This window comes from Chrysemys picta, unplaced genomic scaffold (genome assembly GCF_011386835.1).
Source record: "Chrysemys picta bellii isolate R12L10 unplaced genomic scaffold, ASM1138683v2 scaf143, whole genome shotgun sequence".
NCBI classification, from domain to species: Eukaryota; Metazoa; Chordata; order Testudines; family Emydidae; genus Chrysemys; species Chrysemys picta.
In genome coordinates, this window is record NW_027052850.1 from 88,961 (window position 1) to 107,339 (window position 18,379).

Genomic DNA, 18,379 nt, shown 5'->3' on the forward strand with positions numbered 1-18,379 from the left:
TGTCCCCATCTGTGAAATGGAGGCAACAATATCTGGCTGCCAGGACTGTTGGGATGATTAAGGTTTGTGAAGCCCTTGGAGGTTCTCAGCGAAAAGGCATTATAGTAAGTGACAAGTCATTGTACTATTGTTGTTGTTATTGTTGTCAAAGTTAATAATCCGTTACTGTTACATTGTACTATTGTTGTTATTGTTGTCAAAGTTAATAATCCGTTACTGTTACATTGTACTATTGTTGTTATTGTTGTCAAAGTTAATAATCCGTTACTGTTAAAAGTGTGTTTGACCTTAGCTGTTACTCCCTTCTCACAACCCCACCCAAACCACAGTAGGTTACAGAATTGGATCCATCTGCTTCCTGTTTCTTAAATTGTGATTGCACATTCCTACCAAACATTCTCACTTGCCATTTATGAGCAAATGATTATATTCACAAGTAGCTTGTTTGTCCTAATGTATTTCATTCCTTTGTATTGCATTGGCCAATGACAGTGATCAACTCCACTTGAACTCAGTTTCCCAATGTGGTAGGTTAGAATGCTGCTGAAAAAAACACAATTTGGAGAAGTTTTTATGTTCCTTCTTTTTCCTTACTGCTGTTAACAGAAATCAGAGCTCAGACTAATTCCAATTCTTTAATTCATGCCCTCTCTTTTAATAATCACTCTCTAATATGATACTCAGTAATTAATAATTTAAACAAAGTCCAACATGAATAAACTGCCCACATTACAGAACACAGCCGCTAGGCAGACTTGGCACAAATGTTGATCAATACATTATGATTGTTGTTAATGGACTTGTATTGCATTAGCACTTAGAGGCCCTTGTCCAGGGTAGACTTATGCATGTGCTTAACTGCTTTGCTAAATTGGGGCTTAGAAGTGAAATCCTGGCCTATTGAAGTGAATGGTAAAACTCCCATTGACTTCAACAGAGGCAGGACTTCATCCTACATTTCTCTAGCACCCTATTAAACTTTCCACAAGAGAGTTTTACACACTCACAAAATGAAGGGTCTTTAAGATTCACTCTAAAAGTTGCTTTCCTTTGGAGATATTGCTGTTTATAATGTTTCTGCAGACATATAACAATCAAACTCTCAGTCCTAAATGAGTTGCATTTAATTCAATATGGCAGCTGCCTCCAGCAGACTTCTACAAGTGCGAAGGTGCAGTACACAGAAATAAAAGGCCCTGATCATGCACGCGCTTAACTTTAAGCATATGACTACTTCCACTGAAGTCAAGACTATTCCTGTGTGTAAAGTTAAGCATGTGCTTAACACTTAGGGGAGAAAAACCAAATGCCCAAATACAAAATGGGGGGAAACTGGTTTGGCAGCAGCACTGCTGGGATGGATCTGGGAGTTGTGGTGGATCACAACCTCAACATGAATCAGCAATGCGATGCTGTTGCAAAAAAAGCAAATGCCATTTTAGGTTGCATTGATGGAGGCATAGCATAATTTTAGGTTTCATTAACAGAGGCATAGCATACACGTCTTATTATGTATTAGTGCCTGCCGGTGGTGCATTACAAACAGATGAGAAAAAAGGTTCTTGTCTTGAGAAGCTTATAACATAAGGGCCTGTCCCTGCAGCACTTACACATGTGAGTAACCTTTACTTATGCAAATAAACTGTACTTACTATCAGGGCCGGCTCTAACTTTTTTGCCGCCCCAGGCAAAAAAGAAGAGCGCCGCCCCACAGTACAGCCCCCCGTGAGCGCCACCGAAATCCCCGCCCCCAGCACCACGGCCCCCGAAGCCCCGCCCCCTCCAAGCGCCATGCCACCTGAAGCCCACGCCCCCCCAAGACCCCGCCCCCCGCCGAGCACCACGCTGCCCGAAGCCCCGCCCCCGCCGAGCATCACGCCACCTGAAGCCCCGCCCTCCTCCAAGAACCACGCTGCCCGAAGCCCCGCTCCCCCAAGCAACGCCCGAAGCCCCCACCCCCCTCCAAGCACCGCGCCGCCCAAAGCCCTGCCCCCCCTCCAAGCGCTGCACCGCTGAATCAAAAAAAAAAAAAAAAAATCAAGCGCGCCCTTCCCCCAAGGTGCCGCCCCAAGCACGTGCTTGGTCGGCTGGTGCCTGGAGCCAGCCCTGCCTACTAGTCACATGAGTAAGGTTGCAGGGTGGATGTGGCCCTGAATTAGATGAACATTGCAATCAGAAGTGGTTGAAAATTTGTAAACACTCTTCATGAAAAAGATTCAACATTTTTCAGGAAAATAATCATTAAACTTTTGTCCTTTTGAAAACTATTGATCAGCTCTAATCACAGTGATGGTAGATCACAGCGGCACCCGCAGGTTGGTCAAGTAAAGGAAAGGCATCCGTAAACAAAGAGAAGGGATTAATATTCTTGTGAGCCCACAGCTGTTTCAAATAGCAGATTCCACACATTATGTTATCTTGTAGATTTTGTGCTGGTGGCTCTTAATATTTTCCACTCTGATGAGGCACCAAATGTGAGTGTAACCCACTCGTGAATGTGTGTTAAAGACCCTCCCCCATCCACCACTCTGTGCTGATCTGCAGAGAATATAGTTGTTGCAGCCATTAACTTCAAATCCTTGGCTCGTTACCTCAAATTGTAGCAGCTCGTTCTTTTAGCTCTGCACGTCTCTACTTCAGTCCCTGGAGGTGGCCAGCTAGGGTGACCGTACAGCCCGTTTTGCCTGGGATAGCGCCCTTTTTAAGCCTTGTCCCAGATGACCCAACTTTTTTGGAAAACTGGGCACGTGTCCTGCCCCCCAAATGGGATACATGCCTAGTTTTGGCAAAAAAGTGGGGCGTGCCCCCCTAGTGGGGCATGGAGGAACATTGGGAGGGGGGACGCGATGACACCATATGCTGGGCCTTGGGCTATCAGCCCCAGCCCCGGGCAATGGTGCTTGAGCCATCCCTGCACTGGGGAGAAGGGTCTCAGGTTGTCAGGGGCTCAGGTTATCAGCCCTGGGTGGTGGGTCTCGGGCGAGCTCAGTGCCGGGGTAAGGGGCTCAGATGAGCCCCACTGTATGGGGGCCTCGGGCTGTCAGCCCCAGGCCTGTGCATGGGGGTGGAGGGGCCCTCGGGTCAGCCCCAGGTGATGTACCGTTTTCCCTTTGGCCAGCCGGGTCCCAATTCAACAGTCCATCCTTGTTCAAGAAGGCCTTTAACCCCATGCTTAACTTGAAGCATATGCTCAAGTGCTTTGCTGGATCAGGGCCATAGTGCCACCTGGGTGAAAATCTCTCTGAAAGAAGGGGGCTTTTGATGAGCGCTTGAGTTTCAGTCAGAGGTGAGGGCATGAGTTCTCCCAGGGTGGCAGCCCCTTTGGGCATTGCAGAGCTGACCAAATGTGTTTACAAGATAATCTGTTACTCACAGAGCCCCCTGAAGATACCCAGGGCGCTTAAGTGGCCACTGGAGAACAGACCTACTTATAAACAGTACCCATATTAAAATGGATTTTTTCCTGTGAGATCCGGCCCGAGCAAGTCTAAAAGGCTTTTTGCAGACAGTAAATCACTTCATGCCCTTGGAGCTCCGAGCATCATTTACCCTAGCTCATGTTCCAGGCGCGGACAGGAGGAACACATCAGTAACTGTGATGTCCTCCTATAAGGCCAGCTGAGGAGCCAGCTCCAGAAGGAAACTTTGGTCTTGATCTCTGGCAGAGACATCTCTTCAGATGGTTTTGCAGCGGACAAAGGGCTCTGTTTCCTTTTTCCACTCTATTTGGCACTGCAATGGTTTTGAAAGAGCATATTTGCCTTTTCCCAACCCCAGCCGCAGTTTTTATTTTGTAAAGAATTTTCTTTAAAAGAAAGCTTTGATTCCTCCTGCACTCACATCTGTATTCCCTTGAGTCAACGAGGGGGGCCTGAGAACTACAGAACCCCTTGGTTTTGTGTTCTCACCCTGGTTTGAGGATGCATTTCCGGAGGCTTGATCACATCTCCCAGGAGGAGGAGGTGTGCTGTGTCGGTATTAATTTCAAGAGAAACAGAAGGGGGCGGGGGGAACCCTCATCATGATGTGTATTTTGTCTACGACAATCAGGAAACACAACAGACATGTCTCACCAACAGCTTCTGCCCTGCCTCTTCATTGGTCTAGGTTCAATTTGTATTTCCAAGGCATGGGAAGAGAGACATTTTGCAACCCCAGCAGAAATGCTTGTGCAGTGTTTATCTGATAGGCTAAAGGCTTTGAAGGCCTGCTTTGGGAAAGAGCTGGAACAGTTCATAACTCAGATTCAGCTGAAAGGGTGAGTGTCTCCCTTCCGAGAGACAGATTTCTTTTTCTCTTTTTGCTGGAGCAAGATTGTGTTTTGTACCCAGCTCAAGGGTCAAATGCAGCCAGGTTGCCACAGGTCACTAAACATAATTTGACTCCCTGGCCAGGGCATGAAATGAGGTTACATTATGGTCTTTTTTTCAGTTTATATGATGGTATCTCATTTTATATCATCAACTGCTTAGGCTCATTGCATAAATCATCACTGGGAATAAGCAATTTTTCCAAGTCACAACAGAAACCATTTGCTAAAATGCACAGGGACACATTGCCTGGCGTAGCGGGGAAAACAGTCATGGTGATTCTGTCCCAAATGGGTCACGGGGACTGTGCAGAAAGGAAAGGCTGGCACGTGATATATATCTCGGCACCACTGCATAGCTACCAACATCCTCTTCACACCAGCAACAGGCATGCTGGCATTTGTGCATGGGAAAAGCATGTGACTGTAACAGCGGTGTGACATACCGGACCTGATCCAGAGCCCACTGAAGTCAATGGGACCAATTTCCATGACACGGATCAAGGTTACAAAAGGTTATATTCCAATCATCTTATCTCTGCACCACACCCAGCACAATGTGGCTGTCATCCCAATTGGGGCCTTTGGTGGTACCTTAATGATACACGGCAGGGATCGGTATACATGGACTCCAATGTCTACGGTTACAATGATGGCTTAGCATTGGTCTAAGCTGTACACATGGGTGCTGTTCATGCTCATGGCTCACCATATTATTGCCCTCTTTTACTAGCGTTCTGGCTGTTGACCCTGAACAGATCTATTGACACTCCAGAATGACTATTGAGAAGGCAGACAGCCGACCTGGCTACACCTTTCTCCGTATCTTTTCACTGGTCTCCGGCAGATGATGATGTTTCAACTTGCTCTCCAAGTTAATAAATCTCTCAAACCAGTTACACAACCTTTCATGTTGCACATGCCACGTAGTTCTTAGCTGATTTCTGTCATCTCCCGGACCAGGAATCCATCCACGCATCAAATTGGATTTCCAACCTCACAGTGAACAATAAAAAAAAAAAAATCAGGGAGCTGAGTGCGCTGCTTACGCAGGGCTCTGAGTCCCAGCTTTGATTGTGTGGGGAATGCTTCTGTGTGATAGTGCATCAAGTTGCCACTGGATTACTGGGCTGCTGGAGACTATCTGCTGAGTGGAGGCCAAGCAGCTAACACTAGAATTCTTTGCTGGAGCCGTGCATACAGCACATACTCAGGTCCTACAGCTTCTTAGGGGTCAGCCTCCCACAAACGAGTGATGGTTTTATGGGGGTAATGCTCATTAACACTAGCAGTGGGCTTGTCTACATGGCAAGTTAGTGCCAGGTAAGCTAGGATATGAATCTACAGCTGATCAACTTGCTGCACATTAAGTTGTTGTGTGGACACTGGTACAGTGCAGTGAAATTCCTGGAGTTTGGTTTTGTGTGTGCTGCTGGAAAGCTGCACTCTGGGACATTTGCTGCACAGCAGCAACATCGATGTGGTGCGTTAGTGCACGGCAAACTGGTGTGCTGTAGATTCCCACCCTGGCTTGCCACACACTAACTTGCTGTGTAGACAAGTTCTCACATAAAATAAATTAATTGCTGTAAATCTGCCACTAACACCAGTTATCTCCCACAATCACCTCTGTCTCAATTGTAGAAAAGACCCCTATATTTATAGATTCTCATTTTATTTATGAGTTATATTATCTTTTCTGCTTTTTCTCTTTTTCACAGTGTCCAGATCAAATGGCCATCTCCCAAATTCTGGGTCTGCTCCCAATGCTCTCTCGCATTTTTTCACAACTAGTCTGCAGTTTGATATGACTTTTCTTGGTACTGCTTCATCTGCACAACATTCATTGCTAAAATAAATCAGGTTGGAATTTGAGCAATGCATATTAAGTACAGAAACTGAGATAACTGCTGCAGGATACAGACAATCTGATACGTTAGTCTTGTGAAAAGAAAACAGAAATTGCTGAGGTTGTAAACAAATGCTTCCTGATGGGTCACAAACACAACATCAGAGATAGCAACGCATATTGGATTGACGTCAGCATTTTCAAAGCCATAGTGTTCTGGATGAATTTGGCATATTTGTTGTTGTATTTTAAATCATCCATGCAGTCATAAGGCTTGAGCCATGAGCAATATGTACTATATGCTCAAATCTGCATGACTCCTCAAAATATATTTTATCTAACGGCTAGAGCACTAGGCTAGGACTCAGCAAACCTGTGTTCTTTTTCCAGGTCTGCCGGGTGATCTCAGTTAAGTTACTTTACTGATCTGTGCCTCAGTTTCCCCATCTATAACATGGAGGAAATGATATTGACCCTTTCATAGAATCATATCACAGAACAGGGGTCGGCAGCGTTCGGCACGCGGTAAGCACCCTAGCGGGCCAGGCCAGTTTATTTACCTGCTGACGCGGCAGATTTGGCCAATTGCGGCCCCCACTGGCCACGGTTCGCCATCCCAGGCCAATGGGGGCGGCGGGAAGCCGCGGCCAGCACATCCCTCGGCCCGCGCCACTTCTCGCCACCCCCATTGGCCCGGGACGGCGAACCGCAGCGAGTGGGGGCCGCGATCGGCCGAATCTGCTGCGTCAGCAGGTAAATAAATTGGCCTGGCCTGCTTACCCTGGCGAGCTGCACATTGCCGACCCGTCATAGAATATCAGGGTTAGAAGGGACCTCAGGAGGTCATCTAGTCCAACCCCCTCTTCAAAGCAGGACCCCTTCCCAGGCAGATTTTTACCCCAGTTCCCTAAATGGCCTCCTCAAGGATTGAACTCTCAACCTTATGTTTAGCAGGCTAATGCTCAAACCACTGAGCTATCCCTTTGTAAAGTGCTTTGAGATCTGTGGATGAAAAACAGTAGGTAAGACACAGGTGTATTATTTATTATTAATTATTATTAACCTTGGAATCTTCTTGGGTTTCATGTGATTCTTGAAAATAACCCTTTCTCAAGCTAGCCATGGGTGCTCAAGAAGCTGAGAGATCATGTGTGTAAATGATGCCAACCACAAAGGAAAGTTAAATACTGACATTTCTTTCCCTGCTTTCCCAGCAAAGCCAGAACCTCGGCATTGTCTCCAGAGATGTTTAGTGACCTTTTAATCTAAAACAAGGTTTTCTGTAGCAACACACTGGACAACTAGATGTTTATCTAACTAACTGGTAAGATGTAGGTGCAAGTCATTTTCAGGCATTGGAATTAAATGTGAGCCAAGAGGTAATATATTTTATTGGACCAGCTTCTGTTGGTGAGAGAGACGAGCTTGCGAGCTACACAGAGCTCTTCTTCGCTGCAAACATCATTGTGTGTGTTACAGTAACACCTAGAGGCCCCCATCAAGATCAGGACCCTTTTGTGCCAGGCAGCATCTGTAGAAAGACCTCATAAGAGACAGTCCCTGCTCCCACAAGCTTACCCTCTAAATAGGCAAGACGGACAAAGGAGGTGTAATTACCCTCATGTTACAAATGGGGAACTGAGAGATGGAGAGAGAGATGGAGTTGTCCATGGTCACATAGGAAGCCTGTAGCACAGCTGGAAACTGATCCCAGTTTTCCTCAGTCTTACTTCAATGTCTTCACCGCAAGATCATTTTTCCTCTAAGGCTGACCAAATGCTGGCTTTGGATGCATGAGCACAACTCACCTCCAACTAATTTATGTGGGAGATCAGGGCTTTCTCCAGCTTTTTTGCCGCCCCAAGTGGCGAAGCGGAAAAAAAATAAATAAATAAAGCCGCGATCGGCAGCACTTCGGTGGCAGCTCTACTGTGCCACTTCATTCTTCGGCGGCAATTCAGCGGCGGATCCTTCGCTCTGGCACTGAGGGACCCACCACTGAATTGCCACCGAAGACCTGGACATGCCGCCCCTTTCCATTGGCCGCCCCAAGCAGCAGCTTGCTGTGCTGGTGCTTGGAGCCGGCTCTGGGGAGCATCACATTCTTCGGAGGGCAAAAATTGGCCCTTCTAGTTGTTTTTGTAGCTGTATCCTTGTTCATCTCCCCCAAACAGCCTTACATTGTGCAGTTCGAGATGAAGGCCTTCTCCTGGTGCCATAATACTCCAAGATAGTGGCTCAGCTCTGCAGGTAGTGTCCTGTAGCTAGACCAGAGGCTAAGCACGCTGCTGCTGCAGGGCTCCCAGTCTCATCTCTGACTGCCTGGGCAATGAACTCCGGTCCCCAATGTGGCAGGACATCAAGCTGCCACTAGATCGCTTGGCTAACGCTTCAAGAAGTCTGAGTTCTATGCATAGGTATGTCACTGACTCGTGAGATCCCGGACAAGTTGCTTCATCTCTCTGTATCTCAGCTATAAGAAGGAGATGATAAGGTTCACCTAGCCACGTAAAGCACTTTGAGATCTGTGATGAAAAGTATCAGGTGCTGTGTTCTCAGCCAGTGTAAAGTGACGTAACATTGACAGAGCTGCGCTGATTTACTGCAGTGAGAATCCGGCCTTGGTCTCCTCTCTATCACAATGAAATCTTTCATTTTTATTCTTTTTGTGATATTGTTACTCTATTACTACAGTAGTCCTCCTTCCACAAACATGTGTCAAATATGCCTCACCTTGATTTGCTCTGTCACCCTCACTCAACAAAGTGGGTCACCAGAAATTATTCCCATTTTATTGATTATAAATGGTGGCCTCTAGTGTTGCTCTGGTGCTCCTATATTAACTCATTTCAGGTTGTTCACCTTTCAGGGAGACTTGGTTAAACCTGAGAAGTATGAATCCACTCGTCCCAAATAATCATCTCCGCGGATAGGAGTGCAAAATACATACCAGCTTCTTGTGAGCAATTCTACTCGCTTAGAATGACAAATTCAGTGATTCTGGGACTGGGTGTGAAAGACAGCTTTGAAAATCTCAGCCCAAGTAGGTTAAGCAGCTACATTGGGGCTGCTGATAGTCATCTGATACAACACGTCCTTTTTAGAGCTGGATGGAAATGTTTCAGAAAATCAATTTTTCAATGAAAACTTAGAAAAACGTGTTAATTTCAGCAAAGTTTTGTTCTGAAAAAACCCAAAAGGTTTAGAAAATATCCATCATTTTCAGAATGGAACATTCTGAACCTTCATTTCAAAATGACTTTTCAAAACAAACTTATTTTTTATATAAAACACGTTTTAAAAAGTCTTTTAAAAGGGGTCAAAATCGGAACAGAATGTTTTGATCTTAGCACAACAAAACATTTCAAAATCGTCCCCAAATGATTTTTTTTCCAGAATTTTATTCCACAGGATATTTCAACATTTGTTTTCATTCTGTTTAGGGATAGGAAAAAAATCAAAATCCCAGGATTACTCTCAAAATGGAAAATCCATTTCCCCCCCTGCCCATCTTTAGTCCTGATGTTCCACTGGGTGCCCATTAGAAATGAAACATACACAGCATTTCTGTCCATCGACGAAGAGGTTATTTGGAACAGCTGCATTGGTTTTGTGTTTGTTATTGTTTCGGAAGCCATACAAGGAGACTAGGAATTGGGGTTGAGGCCATGTAGCTGTGTGGGCTTTAAACTTGTTTGCACAAGCAGAACAAGACAGCAGCTAAGTTCAACTGTGAGCATGGGAACAGGAGATAGACTTGGCCCCGAAGGGACTTGGAATGGACTTAGCGTCAGGTAAGTCCGTTCTGAAATCAGATGGAGCTTATCACAAGTTCTTTGAAGTGCCTCTAGAAACTGCAGTTTAAGATGAATGCCTTTTTCTTTTGTGTGCATAAAGAATTTTTGAGAATACATTTGCCTAGTATGGGGATCTGACACTTAAAACAGGCCAAGATATTTGAAGTGACTATGACATGCTCAGGGTTTAACTGATCGCCATATTTGGGGTCAGGAAGGAATTTTCCTCCAGGGCAGGTTGGCAGAGGCCCTGGAGGTTTTTCGCCTTCCTCTGCAGCGTGGGGCACGGGTCACTTGCTGGAGGATTCTCTGCACCTTGAGGTCTTTAAACCACGATTTGAGGACTTCAATAACTCAGACATAGGTTAGGGGTTTGTTACAGGAGTGGGTGAAATTCTGTGGCCTGCGTTGGGCAGGAGGTCAGACTAAATGATCATAACGGTCCCTTCTGACCTTAAAGTCTATGACTCTATGAGACTATGGATGCTTCAAGTTTTGGGTGCCCAACTTGAGACATCTTAAAGGGGCCAGATTGTCAGAGGTGCTGATCACTTTCTGAAAATAAAGCCCCTCAAAGGTTTCTCAAGTTGGACACCCAAAAATAGAGGCAGTCAGAGTCACTCACCCCTTGTGAAAAATCTTGGAGAACTAGGATTTTGGAAAAACTTGCATGGGAAACACAAGCCTTTGACCTTCCTTCTCCAGTTTTGGGAGTTAGGGCTCTTTTTGCTGTGAAACACTGCAGCAGCCTTTCCACGGGGCAGAACTAGTTAGCACCCTTTTAAATGGCAGCATTGAAATTCCAGTGGGATGTTGCAAGAATGCATTAGGCAAATTGCGAGAAATGGGGAGGTGTTTTTCTTACTGAGCCCGATACATTAGGAAGCAAAGAGGCAGTGAACAAAAGTCAGTACAGAAACCTCTGGGGGGGGAAAATTGAGAACTTCCAATGCTCTACTTTTGTTCTGGGCTTGCAACATCTATATCTGCCCCTGGCTGGTCTCACTAGTGCCCATAACAACAGAATGAAGCAACATTGGCACCAACATTTGGGTTTGCTTTTCCTCCCAAGCATGATGGGGGAATTGGTATGTGGTTTGTGAACTTTCCAAGTCCACCTAGAATTTGGATCTCTGCTAAATAGGTCCCTTCAGGTCTATTATTCCTTCAACATAATTGTATTCATTTCTCTCTTACCTATCCCCCCAAAATCATTTTTAAAAGCCTGCTTCTCACTAATTTTATTTTTAAGCATACACATTGATTTTCTAGAACGTTGTTTCTTCTATCAGTATGATCTGGTATTTGATTTCTACCTTTGCACTTTGTGTTGTCATCGACACTAGTGCAAAGTAAGATAAAGCAGACGTAAAACACAGTTATTCTGATTTGTTATCACTTTGCACCCACTGGTGTAAATGACTGGACAAGGTGTAATATGGGGGGGGGAATGAAATCCTTCTTTCCCTTGGGATTTCAATTCAATACACAGCACTGTCTAGTGCTTAGAAACTTTCCATTTATTTGTCAGTTTTAAGATGACAACTGTTTTTGACAGCAAAAGGGAGGCTTATTTACAAGACAAAGGCTTCTACTTTTTATGGATGCAAAATCTGAAATCCTGAAAATCTTGACCTGTTAAGAAGAATTCTGGTCACAGGGGGCCAAATTCATCCAATGGGTAACACCACTGGAGTCATTTGAGTTGCACCAGGGATAAATGTATCTCATTACCTATTCCCTTTACACAATGTTGGGAGGACATTTACTGACAGTCTTCAATGGCTGATGAGATGTTTGAAACTCATTCAGTGCAAAACCGACTAATTTAGAACTCTAGGAGGTTTGTGAGCACATAGAAAAGACTCTTGGCTATTGGCAAATAAAGACTGAAATGTATCACATATTCATGGATCTTTTTCTACATGACTCAATGTAGTTGCTACGGGAAGGTGAAATGCAGAGCTTTGTAAAGGGGGGGAATGGGCCTATGACCCTTTTTGCTTCCCGAAATGTTAATGCAGATCTTGGAGGACTCTACAGAGGACTGGAGAACAGGTAGGACTGAAACATCAAAGGTGCTATTCAAGTGTAACTTTGGGAAGTAAGGCCCTCTCTGCTCAGGACAGCACGTAAGCCTGTGCTTAACGTTAGGAATGTATTTAAGTCTCAATGACTTAAAATCAATCATCTGCTCAAGTGCTATCCCGTTTACGGACTTTCCCAAATTGGGACTTGATATGGGAATTGTTGTTTTTTTTTTTTAATTCAGGTTTTTTAGAATTCTTTTTGTAGTTATTAACACCTATTTAACTGATACTCTTTAGGGAAACAAAACCTCTCTGTGTTAGGGATTCAAACAGTCCCTTCATGAAGTGCAAATACACATCTGAGTCATTCACACATCTTCCAGCAAGTTACAGGAAGACAAGACTTGACATTGCTGATATTTCTAGTGTGTGTCTAGGGAAGGGCAGGGGAGGGGAGTGGGGCATGGAACCAAGCAGAAAATTACTTTTTTTTTTTTTATGGTGGAAAAACACTTTGAGGTCTCAGGCGGCATTATTCCTGGCTGGCAGGGATGAGCAGAGGAAGGATTAAATATCCCAACCCATCACAGCCCTGCTCTTGATTTCTTCTGTCCATTTCCCTCTTGCTTCCTTCGAACACCTGGAAAGTCTTCTGCAGGCACTGGGGTAATGATCCTTTTCTTCTGTATAAAAGTCTCCTCATCAAGAACGTTTCATATATTATTAGCTAATTGTTTACACATATCTTGCCTTTCAGCCTAGAAGATACCAAAGGCTTTCACTTAAACTGCATGGAGGAATCACTCACCCCTGAACCAAAGCCTCCTTTGGAGTCAAACAAGGTAGTCATGGTGCATCAACAGCAAGTAAATAAGCCATTAGCCTGTGGAACTCATTGCTACAGGAGGTCATTGAGGCTGAGACCTTTGCAGGATTAGAAAAGGGATTAGCTACAAGAATATCCAGAGTTATAATAGTAAATAAAAAGAGTGTTTGAAAGGTGAAAGATCCTTCTGGGCAGACGCCAATATCTAAATATTGGGAGCTAGGAGGAAATTTCCCTGCAGGCAATGCGGACCATAACTGGCTACGGCAGATGGTTTCTTGCACCTTCCTCTGAAGGACTTGGTCTGATCCAGCCTGGCAATTCCTATGCTCCTAACCGCTTTAAATCTATAGCTTAGGAGAGGAAATGAAGGACAGCTGCTCCAGTGGAGATTCCAGAGGGAATTATAGGTAGACAGATTGTCATTATCAACACTGGAACTGGGCCAGTCCATATTATTCTTTGGGTTGTTTTGATTTCATTATTCAAGGAAGGTTCCAGTAAAATCTCTCCTCCTGGAGGATTTAGGACAGAAGTGTCCTTTTGAAGCTCCTGCCAACCAGCTGTAAAATTCAGGAAAGACATTTGGAAACTAATGGTCGGGGACTAAGCAAGAGGATAGGAAACTTTGTAGAGATGCTAGTTTGTTGTCTTGTCCTTTCTGTCTTAGATTCCCTTCTTGTTCTGTTGGCCAGTTGGTTGGGCAAGTTATTTTGACTCACCCGTGAGTCATGCTTTCCAGAAACATCTTTTGGGCAGTGTCTTGTGGTTGCCAGTGCCTTGCTCTCCTCTGGTCAGAGTCTTTCCTACTCCATGGAAAGACACCAACTATTCCTCTTGCAATGAGCTTTTTGTGTGCATCATCTCTAAGTGTTCCCATTACAGCAACCGGGGGTGGCACTTGCACCGCACACAGCATTTGGGGCAAGAGGAGGACACGTATAGTGAGCTGCTGACTTTTGAGAGGTTCTCAGATGTATTTTGTTTTCAATGGCTCCCAGTTCTTTAAAAATAAAAAACTCAAGTGGGAGAACAAAGGTTTGGATTCTTATCCAGTGCGACACTTTGTGGGCTCAATGCAGACCAGTGAGGGGTTGTGTTACCCCCTGCCCTGCAACTCTGGATACCTTAAATGCTATATTGTGGTGCCTCACAGCTCTGACACTAAAAGCCAGCCTTACAAGCACGCAGCCTCCACCGCCCAGTTACTTTTTGCAGAGTGACCCCAAAGCACTCCCAGTCCTGAATTTCCCCAAAACTTGTGACAATCTGCTGGGTTCCCAGAATGGTGAGTTACTGTCTTACCCCATCTCAGCCAATGAGAGTTTTGCTACTGCTATGCTGTGTGACAACCCAGGGTAGCAAACCACCAGTGGGCCTCTGTGTCACATCTAGATTCTTATCTGAATGGGGAAAGGAAAAAAATTAACAATCTATAGAACAGTACAAGGACAATATACATCATTTCCCCTCCATTATCCCACTAGATACCAGTGTGCAGCTCCTCAAAGTCCACCATGGGAAGAACTCTCAGCATGTACAGATGACTTCCATGAAGCCTCCCATGTCTGCTAAAGGCATATACTTGCAGTGAAACTCCATGTAGCGTGAAGTAGACTGCAAATATTACATTGTCTCGATGCATTGTAAGATGTAAAGTGCAATTCTAGCAAAGTGGATGTCCAGTGTAGGGACACAGAGCATGATGTTAATTCAAATCAACAGAAAGGCCTTACTGTCTTCAGTATAATTTGCATCAGGACTATAGTTCTGAGTGTACAGTGACTTCACAATAAGTCATTCCAGGTTCCAGTATTTATCCTCAGGACAACATTGCACTGAAGGCTGAGAGGCCCTGAGACTTAGCTGGAGTAAGACTGTGTAGCTCAATGAAAATCAAAGGAGCTTCAGCCATCTACACCAGTTGAGGACCAGGCCCAGAATATTTAGTGTAGCTTCTGTACCAAATTCTGCCTTCTTATACATCTATGATACATGATACTTTCCACTGAAATCCAGGGGAGTAGTGTGTGCATTTATGAGGGCAGTATATATAGCCCTTACATTTTGAAGTTAACAGTATTGGCTCTAGAAGCCAGATTCTTATCTCAGTTACACCATTGTCAATCCAAAGGAAATCCCATAATAGTCAGTGAAGTTACTCCAGATTTGCACTACTCGTGCTAAGAGCAAAATGTAGCCCCAAGCTGCTTCTGATCAACAATAATAGTCATTTTTCAGCAGTGCCAATTGTGTGGATTTTTCTGAAATCCAGAGAAATTTTGTCTGTTTCAGAGACGTATGAATCCACAGAGCTTACTCTTTGCCATCTCACACATTTCTAAACAGAGTAATCCACGTGTTTTATCTGTGTTCTAATAGCCTCTCCTTAATGAGGGTTCAGCAGATCTAACTTCTTTCTCAATATTGTCCAGTCTCTGATCCTCTAGTAGAAGCCATTCATTATCAGATATGGGCCAGATTCACAGCTGGTGTATCACTACCACAGTATTGTGTTCCCCCATCCTTGGCAAGATTTTTGTTTGTTTCTTTTTAATAAACCCCCCTCTGCTAATGGTTTTCTTTTTCCTTTCATGGCTTGTTTTAGAACTCGGGCATGTAATTAGTGTTTGCCTGCTGCACTATCAATTTTTAACAGCTCGGGTTGTCTATCTGCTCTGATGTAATCCTACAGCATTGTCACATTGATTTTCCCCAACTCCAGGAAGCACATCTGCTCCAAGTCATTGTGACAATGCTGGAGGATCCCATCTCTCGCACTCCAGGAAGCATATCTGGGTGGATGAATACCACAGCAGAAATCTTACCGGGCTTCTGCCTTCAGAAATATGTAAATTACATATTCCTTGGTTATTTTTCTGTGGTTTAGAGAATGATCCAAGCCACAGAATTGGGATCCAGATCTGATTTCTCCCCCATTGGAGGCTGTTTGGATCTGAGGGTCTGGACCTGGAGTTTGGAGGGCTTTGTTAAGGCTCATCTCTGCTATTTTTATTTGATGTACTATTTTAAGCCGTCACCCGGGACCTCTCAAAAGAACCCAGAGCCAGATTTTCAAAGTGTTCAGTCCTCACAACTGGGCCCTCTTCTTCTAAAGAACTTAGGCCCAGATCCTCAAAAGTATTTAGGCTCCTAACTTCCTTTGAAACCAGTTAAGAGCCTAAACACCTTTGAGGATCTGGACCTTAGCTCTCATCTCGGCACCTAAATAAGTGGTCAGATTTTCTAAAGGACTCAGCAGCCAATGTCTTGAGCTCTTGGCCTTTCAAGGCTCTTTGCTCTTCAAGCAGCTGATTCAATTCTGGGGGACGGAAGAGGAACTTCGTTCCAACCATATCACACACCAGTGCTTGGAGGCCTGCTTCCACAAACCTTAAGGTCAATGGCAAAAGAGCCGTTAACTTCAATGGGAGCAGGGTTGACCTCTAATTCACCTCCAGCTCAAGAATGCTGCTTTAAGTGTGTGCAGCCCAAACATTTGCTCAGACGTGGAAAATCCCCAGAAACATAAAAGCCATAGAAACATCCCTTAAAACTCAGAGTCTTTTCCAAATATTTATGTGCGGGAAGCAAATATTGTACATAAAGGCCAAAAGCAGGCTTGGTATAAGTGGCCTCAATTCCCTTTGACTTCAATAGGAGTTGCATCCAGTTCAGACATGGGCTACATTAAATCCCTAATGCCTCCAGGTTGAGATGCCAGTCCTTGACTGCATTCTATCTGCTTTGACCACTTCACGATTGTAAAGTGGTCGTGAGCCAGGGTAGCTAGCCATGAATGGATTGCCCAGCATGGAGGATCCTCCAGATTCAACAATATAATTAGAGGTTTCAGAGTAACAGCCGTGTTAGTCTGTATCCGCAAAAAGAAGAACAGGAGTACTTGTGGCACCTCTAAGGTGCCACAAGTACTCCTGTTCTTCTTTTTGCGAATATAATTAGAGCTTGTCAGTTTTCTTTTTCCCCAATGAAAATTTGAAATTTTGGGCAAAAAAATCCATAAACTGAATATTTCTGCCAAAACCAGAAATAATTCAAATGAGAAATGCTGCTAGGTCATTTATGGGATTGTTGTTCAGCTGCCATATGCCCCCACTCTCCAGTATAGGTCATAGGACTTCCATGAGGCACCACTTTCCCTCCCAATGGTGAATCATGGGAGAAGTAGTCTGACATTGGACCCCAGCTTATACAGGGAAATGGGAGCAAAAGGGACCCACACTACAACTCCCATGAGGCCCTGCAGCAGCATTTCCAAATCAAAACGGTTTGGGGATGAAACGTTTTGGTTTTTGGTCAAAGACCGAATATTTGTTGGTGTTCCGAGCAGTCATTGTTTCGATGACAAATTGACATTTTCAGCGGAAAATCAGACTTTTCCCAAAAAGATTTGTTTAGTTGAAAACCCTCTTCCCTGTCAAGCATTTAGGACAGAACTTTTTTGACCACCCCTACATATAATACAAAATTGACTCCCTCCAAATCATTCTGAACAAAACAGGACCCTTAGATGCTCTTATTATACTGCTTAGAGGCATATGCTCTGCCACAACCAAGGAAACAATATTTGTGGGAGACAATGGGTAAAGCAGAAAGGCAGCACTATTAATGAGTTGCCAGTCTGTGGGCTGTTTCCTATTTATCAGTTACAGGCTCATAACATGTAAGGAATAGTGGGATGGGTTTCATAACCCGCCACCCAAGATCTTTCACATATTCTCTGCTTTTTCTGGAAATCCCAATTGCCAGATGTCTTGGGCTAAATAAAAAGCAGTTTACTTTTCCTGGGGGACACAGCTGGGGTGAAGAGGAAAAGTTTGTGCCTGTTAATATGCAGGTTATTTCAACACATTGGGGGAGCCAAGCAAACTAACTGACGGAAAGAGAGAGGCACATATAGTAGGGATGGTTCCCACACAACTTGGAGGGGTGCTGTAAAAACAAACTTCTATCAGAACAGGAAGGCCTACAGAAAGGATGCAGCACTTATCCCCTCTGCTAATATCTGATGTTATCACATATTCCCAGCACATTTGGCTCATCTGTCAGATTTGCAGTTTTCTTTCATTCAGATTTCTCCAAGTCAAAATCATCCAGATGCTGCTATCCAAGAGTCATGTGACTGCTTAGCAGTCTATATATAGCATCTAGACTCTAGATTGAAACCCTAACTCCCATTGAAACCTAAAGACCTTTGAGGAACTGGGTCTTTGTCCATCCCTGCTCCCCCTGGATGGAGGAACTGAGAGCTGGGAAGTACTGACCAATGGTGCCCAGTATTTTGTAAAAAGCATAGCTAAGTAAAATCATAGTAAGGGCAGCAGCGTGATTCACTGGCTCATGCATGGGAATGAGCATTGGGAGACCGAGGTTCTATTCCCTGCTCTACAATAAGTTATTCAACCTCACAGTCCCCATCTATACAATGGGCATAACGATATTGTACTCCTTTGTAAGTACTTGTTCTCTCTCAGGCCCTTAGAAGCTCCCTCTGCAATTCTGTGCTGGGAGGTCAGCTATTCTCAGGGGCCTCATTGCTGTCAGAGT

At 44.5% G+C, this 18,379-nt stretch overlaps 1 long non-coding RNA gene across 3 annotated transcripts in view; it reads left to right on the forward strand.

The window, feature by feature from the left end:
• LOC122174620 (uncharacterized) overlaps positions 1–18,379 on the forward strand; it is an 89,963-nt gene that overhangs the window by 55,395 nt on the left and 16,189 nt on the right. For 2 of the 3 annotated variants that reach the window (XR_010595577.1, XR_006176704.2), the window contains one exon: positions 1–104. The exons of the other annotated variant lie outside the window; for it this stretch is intronic. This is a non-coding gene — a long non-coding RNA (uncharacterized LOC122174620). The remainder of the gene's footprint in view (positions 105–18,379) is intronic. 3 annotated transcript variants of the gene reach the window in all.